The following is a 12,465-nucleotide window of genomic DNA, read 5'->3' as shown; positions in this document are numbered from 1 at the left end:
AGTTGACCACGTCTGCCAAAACAGTTATTTGAAGTTTGCCATGATCAGCCCATGAAACTGACTTTTGTATGAGGAGCTTGTGGAGAAAATTCCCGAGGCCTCATGGCTCCACTTGATTGTGTCCCAGAGCTGGTCGTTTAGCTGTATGTCTTTTTCAAGTAAGCCATCTTTGCAATCTGATCATCTCAGGCTAGAGAGGTTGGGTGTTGTCGTGGGCTAGATCGCCGTTCCAAGTTCCATCTGCAAGAGCTGCTTTCAATGTCCCGTTCTTCCTTCTGGAATGCTTGAACAACTCTAGATATTCCATCTTCAAGGTGCCAGTCCCAGTCCAGGAGCAGTTCCATAAGGTGGCCATTTCTCCGTTACCCAAATAATTCACCTAAAGTTTTGATAGTATTAGTTGCTTCGCTTCTTCGCTATAATTGGTCTTTGCACCAATGTTGCAATGGGTCATCTTGTATATATAATGTTGCTTGAGTTAGATGATTAATTCAGTGTTCTTAGAGATAAAACACTTTGTGCATTCTTGGATTTCCACGCGTGCGATGGCGAATATTGCCTACGTGGTGTTGGTCAATTCATCATGCGTGCAGACTAAGACCTCCGGTGAATGACTTAAATAGTTTTAGGACTAAAATATGCAGTCTTATAGATTTAGAATTAAATTAGACACACTTCCAATTGTTTTAGGACTTATGATGCATTTTACTCTTTCGAATATGTGCGATCTGAAAACTGTATGTTATTTTCTACCAATCAAAAACAATTGGAGTCCTAGCTTTCGCATTTCCAACTAGATGCTTGCAAGCATCAAGAACTAAAATGTTTACCTTCACTTGTTGAGTTGACTGTACGACTAGTTGTACGTAACGAATGGATAGTAGGTCAAATTAGATGGTCATAATACCATTGTCAACTGTAACCATCGAGCCATCTTTTTTAGCCAACAATACTTCTTCAAAAGTAGGAGATAACTTTCTTGGACATTACTTTTGTCACTATTGACGAGATGGTGGGCCAAATTTCAAAAGGAATACTATTTTGTAAAACATGTCCAAGAAAGTTGCTTAAGGACAAGAGGATATTCATAATAGTTTCATCCAATTTCATTTCATAGAAATTTATCTTTAGGGCCCTTTATGTATGGGTTCTTTAAACAACAAAATATTGTCGGGTCTTCTAACGAGAGGATAGACCATTCTTAATGTAGTGATTTTCTCCCAAATGTGGTGGTTTTTTAAATAACTTTTTCCTTGAAACGTATTTTGCATCTCAATGAAGCCTGGACATTTTTTTGAGTATGATTAGGAAAAGAGATGTCATTTGGTTCATCATAGGAATTTTTCCATTGAATAGTGCTTATGCTTTCTTTGGTTCATAGAATAGGCTTATTACAGGAATAGAAAACTTGTAGAAAATAAGATGACATATATCTCAAATCCTATGAGTATGATTAGGAAAAGAGATGTCATTTGGTTCATCATAGGAATTTTTCCATTGAGTCTAGACTATACCTGGCCATCTGTCAGGTCAGGTCAGGCCTACCAAAGCCCGATGCAAAAAACTGAGCCCCAAGCCCAGCCCATCACGCTAAAAGCCTACTGGGCCTCAGGCCGGGCCTCTTTGTTAACGCGCGAATACGACGTATCCAGGCCCGGCCCGACCCAGCCGTCAGGCTTGAAATCTAGGCCCAAGCCCGGCCCATGGACAAGATCAGGCCAGGCCAGGTCGAGCTTTTTCGGGCCGAGTCAGGTCGACCGGGCCGGGCTGCCCATGGCCAGGTCTAGTCTAGGCTCATGTTTATTTTCCTTTGAAATGTGAAGGATAGGAACCAATCCTATGTAGGAGTAGGAATCCATTCCTATGAACCAAAGGGCTTTAAAGAAAAAATTTCAACAAGAATCCTATCCTATATAATTCCTTTGAAATTCCTCCAAACCAAAGGAGGCCTTAGTGCGGGCGATTAACAAAAATTAATGTTGACACTACAAATCAAGGGGTAATCCACTACGATTGTGTTTGATGGAATAACTAGATAAAGTAGTACTACCTCCCGTCCAAAAATAAGTGTCGGTGGGAGTACGCAAGGAGAATATCACGGGTGGAACAATAATTCAGAAAATTGCAGAGTTTGTAATCCATTGATGCAGTAGCCCCTGGTTCCGACATTTCTGCTATCTCATTTCTACAGTATATTGCCGGGAGCAGGGGCAAGCCGGGCGGGCTGACACTAAAATCCTTTGATGACCATAGAACTATGACACTATTTGATAGTTTCACTAGTGGCTGGGGCGCCACCTGGTGGCGCCTCTAGAGGCAAGATTGTGCGTGCTAATCAAGCTGCCACATTTGTTAACATGATTGTATCACACTAGGCTTAGTTTAGTGAGAAGACAAACAACCCAAATGATATGGCAACAGAAATGCGTTACAGGCAATGCACATACACAAATGCATCTTCCTGCTGGGAAAAATAAGACAGCATTACAGAAATGCATAACGGACAGTGCACATGTATAAGAGAGCTTTCTCTACAGCCACCAGCAATGCCACTGTCGCAAAGAACACCAACTCCGCCTGTGATGCGAGATTGTGTTAAGTACATGAGCTGAACCTTTGTCTATAACAGAATAATTGTCCACTTCAAAAAGTACAAAATGTCACTCTGAATCCTAGCAATAATCTGTACATGCTACTTTTTTCACAATGAATAGCCTACTAACCGATTAGCTGCCCATCATTCATAATAATGTGTACATCTCTCGTGGGAGTTCTTCGCCATTTCTGTTCGACTTTCGGAAGTGTCTGGGCAGACAGTACACAGAAATATCTGTCAATAATCTGCAATCTAGAACCAAATCAAACATCAGAAGGAAGCCGCCGTTCATGGTGCCAAAGTCTCGGCTCGATTAACCAACAATGTTTGAAGCAAAGACCTAATATTGGGCATGCTGAAACTTTTAATGGAGGGAGTAATAAAGTTCCCGCCTAACCCGACTAATGTATCGGCAGTGCAAGAGTTGATAATACAACTGTAACTGAATATGCATGACAAAAGGTAAACATGCCATGATTCAAGGGCACAGAAATCAAATTAAGAGTTGATAATGGTTGTATGGAGTACTTGATTATAATCATTTCTGGAACAATACCCTGAGGAGAGAACAAGTATGTGCAAGTACAGCTAGAACAAAAATCGATGGAGGATATCTAACCTTTGTATTTATATGCCCTGTAGAAGTCTGAATTGGATTGTCAATTACTCTTGCTTGATTCATAGACAAGTCCCAAAGCTTGAACGAGTTGTCAGTGGAACCAGATACTATGGTCGATGCATCTACATACTCGACATAGCTTTTAGTCTTTGTGTGGCCAATAACGAGCTCGTATGCCGAAATTCATTATTATGCATTAAAAAGTGTAAAAGACGAGGGAGATTGACAGTAAAACGTATACATACACAGCAGTACCAACGTGAAGAGGAGAGACATTAGGAAGGTGCGTGACAGCGTGAGGTAGATTCCCAAGCGTAAGTATTTTCTCATGTAAACTCTAATCAGTACTACAACTAAGACATCGAGTCAAACATTTTAGCATTGAGTCATCTGAATATAAAAATAATTTTCCAAAACATTTGAAGATTCAAACATTTTAGGCCACACTAATGCATCGAGCACTGTACATATACCAAGATAAAAGGGGGCACTCTACTCTAGACAAACATTTCTAATCCTTTGAAATGCTTGCATGTTCTAGTGCACCTCTGAAATGACACCAAAGGAATAGGAAACAGAAGAACAATGATTACCAAATAATCTCAAAGCTCGCATGTGATGAACGGGTGCCTCAATCCGCCGAATAGGCAGCGACGGAGTCAATGCCTGCAAGCTAGTGAGGAGCACCAGCAAACCACTGTGAGAAAAAGAAGGGAAAAACAAGCAGTGGAAGGAAACAAGTACATAATGTTCACCCTACCTAAGCAATACACCTAAGTTTACTAATCAAGACATTCACTTACAACAAAGGCCATTCAACAGCTCCAAAAGTCACAAGCCAGAACAAAAGGATGTCAGGTAAGAAACAGTATAACATCCAATTTACTATTACCAATTTCCTTCTTCTTTCTTGTGATGAAATTCACCCAATTCAAGAGATTGCGAACTAATCTCACCAATCCCATGACTCAAGTTACCAATCCATTTATACTTTTTTGTGAGAGGCGTGTTTTAAATAGTTGGCATCCATCTTTTTGAATTCAATATTACCATATAACCTTCCGTGGTCAGACATGATATACAAGTTGAAAGTGAAATAGTTTTCCACTTGGATCGTCTAGTAGTCTTGATCAGATTTTACCTACAAGAGGAGTCATCAGTAAGATAGGAGTTGCCAACAATCATTAATACATACTCCCTCCTTAAAGAAATATAAGCCCTCCGTAAAGAAATATAAGAGGGAGTAATCACTGACTACGTACCTAGAAATTTGACTTCTGATATGTCTTTAAGGCACACATATATCTTCAACCGAAGCAAAACCACATACATATACAGATGTATCTTAGTAAGAACCATCCATCTCCAACTACATCATCAACTGTATCCTGAGATAAATCATCAACTCTGGTCAGAACAAAAGGTCCCGATGTATAGCCTATCTAAATTGATATAAGATCAAACGAAATAAATCTGTGCAAAAATCAAACACTAATCATACTCCACTCAGAGATAATCACATAGCCAAACAAGCGCCCCTTCCGCGTAGCTTAATGGGTTTGATAGCCGAGTATCAGAATATGAGATTCATTGGCAGAGTATGAACCACAAAAAATATTTAGAACTGACAAAAGAAAGGGGATAATATTGCATAATTTTCACCTTTTAAGAGTGCCACCTCATTACAGACATGAACTTTACATGAATTAAAAAGGATTGGTTTCTTTGCTTTAGTTTATCCCCTGTAGAAATATAATCAGTGGCGGAGCCAGGATTCGAGTATAGGGGGGCCGAGTACATATATTGATCTAATCTCGTTGGTAATTACTCATCGCTGCTACTAAAATTGTCGATCATTGGGGGGGGGCCAGGCCCCTGCTCGTCCCCCCTGGCTCCGCCCCTGAATATAATGATACATCTACTAATAAATCTAATGGTTCCAATAAATTGTTTTTTTCTGGTTGACAACATGGAAAGTTGTGTCTGAAGTCTGAACTACAACTATAAGGAAATTGATTAAAAGGTGAACAATCATCTACAAAAACATGCATCTATACAGTGCAACAACTGAATGTGTTGTTGCATCTGCTCCAACTTCTTGCTCTCATGCTGAAGTTATCGGTATGTATATACAATAAAATCTATGAAATAGAGACAGCAGAACCTTAATTCCTATAGTATGTAGACATTTGAAGCAAGCAAGTAGCTAACAAATAACTGAATATGAAGCTCCACAGGTCATCTGTTGATCCTGACAACTCGTCGCTTTCTGTTACCTATGGGCATCTACAAAAAGTAATTTTCTTCTAGTATACTACTACCTTGCTTGGCTTAGCAAGTTATATTGGAGGAATCAAGAAGGTACATACATGAGATGAATTTTGAAGAAGGATGACCTCACCTGGCTGAAGGCGCACTGCAAGACGAGGGTTCCTTGCCCCTGGTGGCCTCGACGATCTCCGGCAGCTGGTCCGCGAAGCCGTCGCGAGCGTAGTGGTGCAACCCGGCAATCTACGCATCACAGATCCTCTCCTTTTTCCCACAGAAACCCCAAAGCACCCACTGCAGACTAAAGGATTGGATTCATAGAACACACACTGATTAGCAACGAACACACACATGGAATTGCAGCGGGAGAGGAGGGAGAAAGATAAGATACGTGCACGCCAGGAGATGAGGAGGAGAGAAGTGGAGGGGCCGGTGCTAGGAGATTTCGAAAGAGAACACCACTGGTTCTCCAGATCGCGCCCGGCCGCCGCGCCGACTTCGCTCTGATTTGCGCCGATCTGCCGCCGGCCACTCTGCTCCTCTGCGGTCGTTGTTGCGGCGAAGGATGGGGATGGGAGGACCGAAGGAGGCGGTGGCGGCAACCCTAGCTGGAGCTGGGAGGAGAAAAGGAAAGAGAGCGCTGGGTGCGGGCTGCGACTGCGAGGGCGCCGGCGTTCTGTTTCTTTCCTCCGTCGGAACAGTAAAATCGCGACAGTAAAAATTGCCTAGGTGGATAGCGCGAGCGTACGCCCATGATGCGCACCTTGTTGTTTTGGATGTCTGGCCCGTGGGTGGCCTGGGGCCTAGGCCGGTCATGGCTCCGCCACTGGCCGGAGTAATGAGATTTCCAATATGCTCGTAGTATTTTTCTATCTTTTTTTTAGAACGAAGGCTCGCGACGAGCCCGGTTTTGAATTAACAAAGCCATCAACCGGCCAGGAATTACAACACAGGAACAAGCACAATGGCCGAACGATACAAGGGAGCACCCTAGGAAGCTTACAACTCAACGCCGAATACTAGCTCAAAACAAAAAGAGAAGCCCAAGCTAGTACACGCTGCCGACCGCAGCAAACAAGAACCGAGAATTGCGAGCAGCATGAGCACAACGAGGACCTGCAGAAACAAAGTGGAGTTGTGGACATGATCGAGTCTAAGGTTGGAGGAAATCAAGCATCTTCCTTTGCTCTCGCCGTAGAGGGACCCTTCCCTCTCGCCTTGGATCGAAAGGCGCCGCCGACGGACATGAGAGACGCTCACCCTAGAGCATGAGAGATGCCGTCCTCGAGTCCTGGAATAGTCACAGAGCACATCCTCCTAGGACATGAGCACACCTCATCTGACACACCGAAGCAACCCAGGACACCTGAAAAACAGCGGGAAAGCCACCGGGAGGAGCCACTGAAGGACGAGCAACAAGGACATCAGGAGAGGCCGCAGAACGACGAGGAGCAGGAGTCGTCGGCCGCTGAAGAGAAACACCGGGCGTCCACGGCCAGGGACGTGCTGCTACTGCCGGGAAGAGGAACCCTATCCCCTACCGCCGGATCGCAGACGCCGTACCGCCGGAGCTGAGCTAGACACGCCACCGCCAAGGAGCACCGCACTTGAGGGGAGCGGGGACAGACTTCCCTGCGAGCCAGATCAACCACTGCCACCTGATAACCAGGGCCGCCCAAAAACTCCACCTTTGTCGCCCCTCACCCGAACGCACACTCCCCAGGCGGCGCCCCCAAGGAGGGCACAACGCGCAGCGCGCCGTCACCGCCCAATCCAAGAAGGATTTTGGGCTTTCACCCGGGAGGGGAGCGGGGGTGGATAGGGTTGGGATCTCAGCTACACCTCCAAGGAGGAAGGGCGGCGCCCAAGGGCGTCACTGCTGCCGGGCCGGACCAGCCGACCAGTGGTTTTCCCACGGTCCCAAAACCGCACCACCGGGCACCCATCCACACCAATCCGGAGACCGAAGCTGCTGGAACCGGCAAGGATGAGGGAGCTGAAGGGGAGGGGAGTCTAACCTCAGATCTGACGAGGAGGAGGATCTCCACGCCGGGGCCACCACCCGCCGCAGTCCCACCACCCGCGTGGTCGGGAACGCCGGCTAGGACCACCCACGGACACCGCCAGCCGGGAGGGCGCCGCCGCCGCGCCAAGGGCCGCTGCCCCAGATCCAGAGTCCTCCGCCAGGAACGGAGCGAGCAGGGCCTCGCCGCCACCGTCACCGGCGACCGCGCATGGCTTGCCGGCGGCCACTTCGGGTGGCGACGAGGGGGAAGGAGGTGAGGGGTGGCGGCGCTGGGCGGAAACCCTAGTCGCCTCCCAAGTCGCCCGAGCGGACAACGCGGGGGCTGCGGGGGGGGGGGGGGGGGGGGGGGGGGGGGGGGGGCGGTGGCTGTACTGCTGCTCGATCGTTTGATCAAACTCTCAACTGAACCGTCAGTATTTTTCTATCTACCAGTATACACGTTTGCTATTCTCAAACAATTGAGAAATAGCTACTGCTCAATGGATGCTATAGCACGCAGATTATGCGCGGATGAATTGAGTGTCTTACTTAGCTTGTTTTGTACCCATAAAATCAGGAATATATGCGTCTCCAAATTATCACTAACATCAATATATTTTGGATTACACGGGAAACAATTGGGCTATCTCGACAAAGGAACAAAAGTACCTTGTAAAAGATCTGTGGGGAAGATGGAGCCTGATCAAAGCAATGACAATATTTTTGAGCCGCAACCCTGGGAGGGTGAGCGCGTTTTTCTTGCCACCCACGTCGACCGTAGGTTTTCCTTGCCTCCTCATCCTTTCTTCCGAGGGTTTCTGAACTTCTTTGGGGCTCAACTCCACCATTTTACCCCCAACTCAATCGTTTATCTTGCCGCGTTCATTTCCTTGTGTGAGAACTTATTGGGTTGTCGACCTCACTGGGGTCTTTTCAAGCATATTTTCACTTGTCGCTCCCAGACAGTGAAAAAGGCTAATCCGAGTGACGAGAGGACCCAAGTGATCCAGATGTGTGGGGGTCTTGGCATCTAGACGAGAGGAAAAAGCACCTTTCCGGCCATGATTCTTCCCGATTCAATTCACGGATGGCAGTCGACCTGGTTCTACTGCAAAGACCAGTCGACGCCGGGGCAATCGACTGGCCTCCCTCCCTTTACCATGGACCGAGTGGAAAAACCCTCCCCTTTGAAGGTGCTCCCGGAGGAGAAGGCGCACGTGAAGGTGTTGGTCAACCGAGTGGTCCAGCTCATTCGTGACGGGGTCACTGGTATGGATCTCTTGGAGGTCTTCCTTCAGCGGCGCATCCAGCCTCTCCAAGCCCGAGACCACCCGATGTGGATTTATTCGGGTCTAGAAGACTCCACTCGGATCCACCCGGAGGAGGTCGATGACGACACGCTGGAGAAGTGGATGTCGAGCATTACCGGGAACAAGGACAATCCCAGAGGAGCCAGGAGAGCTCCCCCATTCGACCAGTCGCGTGCACCAGAGCAGGTCTGATTCTGAGTTTTTGCTTGTAATCGGAATTCACTCGCGCAGCTGTTTGTATTGCGTCGACTGACTTTGTTCTCCCTGCTTTCTTTCAGGCCATTATTGAAATGTATTCAATGTCCAACGGGGAGCAAGAGCAAGCTCTGGAAGGCGAGGCGAGTGGTGGCAAAAGTGGTGAGTGGACTTCCGATGGTGAAGGGGATGGTGGAAGTGACGACTCAAGTGATGGGGAGGAAGTCGAGTCGCCTCCTCACATAGAGAGACGATTCAAGCTTGACCAAGAACGGCCGAGTGCCCGCGACAAGGCAACTGCTCAAGCTGGTCAGTCTTCGAAGTGTCCTCGGGTCTCTTCACCAACCCCGACTGAGAAGGCGCCAAAGCACCCCAAAGTTGAAGAGCCGAAGACTCGGAAGGCGCTGCCAAAGATCAAGATCGATATCCCTGTCACCTCCGCGTGAGTGTCTCTCCTTATATTCACTCGACGCTCCGCACTGTTTGTTTTTCTTGTTTTAACTGGACAAACTTTGGAATTGTTAGCGCTGCCACTTCCGGGACCTCAGCTTATAGGGATGATGATGAGGTGATGGAGGATGCAGTCACTTCTAATCCGGGTATGATTTCTGCCATACTATCTTTCTTTGGTCGATTCAACTGCATCGTGCATCACTGGGTGACGTGATTTTGGCAATTTGAACTTTGTACAGCTCTCAACATTATTGACCTCCCTGATGATGATGAAGAGCCCGAGAGGTCTTTGACGAGGAAGAGTAGGCGAGCTCCTGTAAGTGAGGCGCTGCAGTCGACGCCGAGGGTGGAACCAGTCGTTCAGGACACTGGTGACGTCAATCGGGGTTCTGTTACCTTCGCGGAGCCCCTGTGGAGTGCCTTGCCTTCTTCTTCGACTGCTCAGGCCCCTGTCGACCCGCCTTCACTTTTTGCAACCCATCATGTCCCGGAGGACGAGGTGAATGCTGCTAGGGAAGCCATACGCCAGTCGGGCATTATGATGGAGAAGATGAAGACGGTGTGGGACGCCAGCCAAGCCGCCTATGATGCCAGCTCGGCTCTCCAGAGCAATGTTCAGGTTAGTTGGTCACCGCTTGTTCTGTTAGGATATGCTATCTGAAGATTCTTTCCGAAAATCTTTCCATCTGTACACCCACTGGGTGTGTCGATTGAATTTTTTGGACTAGTGGGGGCACGCTGAGTGCACCCACTGGGTGTAGTCCCCGAGGCTACGGCGGACTGCTGGCAGTCGACCGTAGTCTTTGTATTTTGTCGAGTAAAACTGAACTGGTAGTTTGTTTCTTCCGCTCGATCCGGTCGAGTGGGATCAGAACCGGTGGGGGCACGCAAAGTGCACCCACTGGGTGTAGTCCCCGAGACCGCGGTCGACTGCTAGCAGTCGACTGTGGTCTGAGTTCTACTTTGTCTCTCTTTTTTTGAACTCGACTCCGGCGGGCCGGTCGAGTGGAATCAGAACCGGTGGGGGCACGCAAAGTGCACCCACTGGGTGTAGTCCCCGAGACTACGGTGGACTGCGGGCAGTCGACTATAGTCTTAGTATTTGTCGTTTTTGCTATGGAATAATTTCTCCCCTTTGATTTCAGAAATCTTATGATCTTGGAGCTCGCTTCACTGATTTGGAGAGGCAGCAGATTCAACTGAAACTTGACTTGGAGCTGGCCAGGACAGAACTGCAGACGGTCAGAGACAGCACCGCTGGTAAGACAAGTTTGTCGATTGGTCAGTTTTCAGCTCGAGCATCCTTCTGCTATTTCTGAATCAATCATCATTTCTTTGTAGAAAAACTAAGGGAAGCTTTGGCGAAAAAAGATCAGGATTTGGCTGCTGCCCAAAAGGAGGCTGACGACAGGACCACTCTGGCCGGACAGAAGCTGGCTTCAATCGGCCAGTTGGAAGAAGAGAATACCAGGCTGAAGACTGCTCTGAATGAAGCCAACAGGGAGTGTGCACGCTGGAAGAAGGAAAACCTCAACCTGAGCGAAAAGATGGAAGGCATCACTCGTAGGAGGGATGATCTGGAGAGCTACCTGAGGAGCCTTGCCAAGAAGTTGTATATCAAGCTTGAAGGTGCACATTTAGTTCCGACTGATTTTTTTGTGTCGACTCAGTGTATGAAGATTGACTTATCCTTGGATCGTGAATGCAGATTTTTGCCAGAACTTTGAAGAAGAGACTGGGAGGATCGAACCAGGTTTGGATCCAATCAACTCTCCAGTGAAAGATGAAACTGCCATGAATCTGCTCCGACTGGAATCTCGCATCGACGGTGCCGTGGACTACTTGGCTCGACTGAAGGTCGCCATGTCATGGATCGACCCGGCACTCTGGCCAGAGGCTACGCTCCAAAACGATCTTGAGTCTCTGATGGCTCGACATAACGGAATCCCTGACCGAGTGCAGGAGTGGAAGAAGTCTTCTGCTTGTTGTGGCGCTGATGTGGCTCTGTCCTTGGTTCGTGTCCACTGCAAGGAGGTGCGACAAGACAAGCTGGCCGCAATCAACGTCGCAAACACCCAGAAGCACGACTTCCGAACTTTTATGGAGACCTTCATAGCTGCCGCCACTCGGATTGCCGATGGCGTCGACCTGGACGAGTTCGTTGAGCCTGCCAGCCCTCCTCCCGTGGAGTGAACAAACTCTTGTGTCCTACCTTAAATTTTCCTCGGAATGCCGAGTGGTTTTTGTAACCATTAAACTTTTTCGGGCTGCATGCCCGAGTACCTCGATCCGTGATCCAGAACCTTTAGAATTTTATCTGAACTTGGTTTACCGTTGAATATCTTTATGAATCTCCTGCTGAGTGAACCCAATCTTTATTCGAGACAACTTTCTGTATTCGCAGCGCAGCTCCGAAGGAGGGGGAAGCAGTCGACCCATGTCTTGTATTTGTGGCGAAGCTCCCCAGGGGCAGGCGGTGGTCGACCCACACCCTGTTACTGCAGAGTGGGACGGAGCGCACATTGTATTTGTGGCGAAGCTCTCCAGGAGAAGGTGGCAGTCGACCCATACTTCGTTACTGTAGAGCGGGATGAATCGCGCATTGTATTTGTGGCGAAGCTCTCCAGGAGAAGGTGGCATTCGACCCGCCCCTCGTCGTCCTTGAGGATTCAGATGTGTTTGGGAGAACTTAGGCGAGTACTGGACTGCAGCTAAGCCCCCGAGTGAGAGGATCGCTCTCCACTCGGTAGGATTTTTTCAAACTTAGGCGAGTGCCTGACTGCAGCTAAGTCCTCAAGTGAGAGAACTTAGGCGAGTACTGGACCGCAGCTAAGCCCCCGAGTGGGAGGACTGCTCTCCACTCGGTAGGATTTTTTCAAACTTATGCGAGTGCTGGACTGCAGCTAAGTCCTCAAGTGAGAGAATTTAGGCGAGTACTGGACTGCAGCTAAGCCCCCGAGTGGGAGGACTGCTCTCCACTCGGTAGGATTTTTTCAAACTTAGGCGAGTGCCTGACTGT

The 12,465-nt window shown here is 48.0% G+C and overlaps 1 long non-coding RNA gene across 3 annotated transcripts; it reads right to left on the bottom strand.

Moving 5' to 3' along the window:
- Positions 1-2,095: 2,095 nt before the first annotated feature.
- LOC123150194 (uncharacterized) lies at positions 2,096-6,252 on the bottom strand. Of its 3 annotated transcripts, none has more exons than XR_006474998.1 (6): positions 5,617-6,252; positions 4,478-4,603; positions 3,809-4,356; positions 3,216-3,337; positions 2,724-2,848; positions 2,096-2,577 (listed from the first exon to the last, which is right to left on the bottom strand). It is a non-coding gene; the product is annotated as an uncharacterized lncRNA (long non-coding RNA). The 3 variants fall into 3 exon arrangements; XR_006474999.1 differs by having other exon boundaries at positions 3,216-4,356; positions 5,617-5,784; positions 5,875-6,247; XR_006474997.1 differs by having other exon boundaries at positions 3,216-4,356; positions 5,617-6,245.
- Between the last annotated feature and the right edge of the window lie 6,213 nt (positions 6,253-12,465).

This window comes from Triticum aestivum, chromosome 7A (assembly GCF_018294505.1).
Source record: "Triticum aestivum cultivar Chinese Spring chromosome 7A, IWGSC CS RefSeq v2.1, whole genome shotgun sequence".
In the NCBI taxonomy this organism is placed as follows: domain Eukaryota; kingdom Viridiplantae; phylum Streptophyta; class Magnoliopsida; order Poales; family Poaceae; genus Triticum; species Triticum aestivum.
The sequence above is the reverse complement of the archived record's forward strand: the minus strand, read 5'-3'. Positions and strand labels throughout refer to the sequence as shown.